Source organism: Carettochelys insculpta, chromosome 7, assembly GCF_033958435.1.
Source record: "Carettochelys insculpta isolate YL-2023 chromosome 7, ASM3395843v1, whole genome shotgun sequence".
Taxonomy (NCBI): domain Eukaryota; kingdom Metazoa; phylum Chordata; order Testudines; family Carettochelyidae; genus Carettochelys; species Carettochelys insculpta.
Window position 1 is genome coordinate 2606466 of NC_134143.1, and position 620 is coordinate 2607085.

The 620-nt window shown below is 53.4% G+C and overlaps 1 non-coding gene across 1 annotated transcript; it reads left to right on the forward strand.

Annotated features, from left to right (window-relative positions):
- On the forward strand, positions 1–74 carry TRNAT-AGU (transfer RNA threonine (anticodon AGU)). Its single transcript has one exon. It is a non-coding gene; the product is annotated as a tRNA-Thr (tRNA).
- The last annotated feature ends 546 nt before the right edge of the window (positions 75–620 follow it).

Here is a 620-nt window from a genome sequence, read left to right on the forward strand (position 1 = left end):
GGCACCAGGGCTTAGCTGGTTAAAGCACCTGCCTAGTAAACAGGAGATCCTGGGTTCAACTCCCAGTGGTGCCTTGCTGCACATCTGTGGCAATGTTTTCCTCCATCTGTCTGGGGAACAGAAGAGCCCTCCCTTAGCAATCCCAGTCATTGCTGGGGAAGGTAAAGGCTGATGGGAGAGGGGCATTGGAAAGCCTCCACTCACAGACTAGAGCTCAGGCAAAGTCAGCTGGAACTGATGTTTGGAAGGTGACTCCTCTGGCTGCAAGAAGAGAGGCTGATCCTCCTGGCTCTGTGCCTGGGCAGGGCAGGGCAGGGCAGGAGAGGGAGCAGTCTTGAGCAGATGCTGTAGTTCTTTTGTGCATTCCTCAGTGGGATCCTCGGACAGAAGCCTGTAGAATGTGGTATTGGAGAGTTGCCTGGCAGCCTCCTTTTGGTAGTCTGTCCTATTCATGGTGACAACAGCGCCTCCTTGTCAGCCTCTTGGATGGCAATGTCAGAGTTGTTTCTGAGGCTGTAGCTGGCGTTGCGTTCTACACAGCTGAGGTTATGGGGTCAGCGATGCCACTTTTCCACAATTTCTGTCTGTGCATGCTGGCGAAAGCATTCTATGTGTAGGTC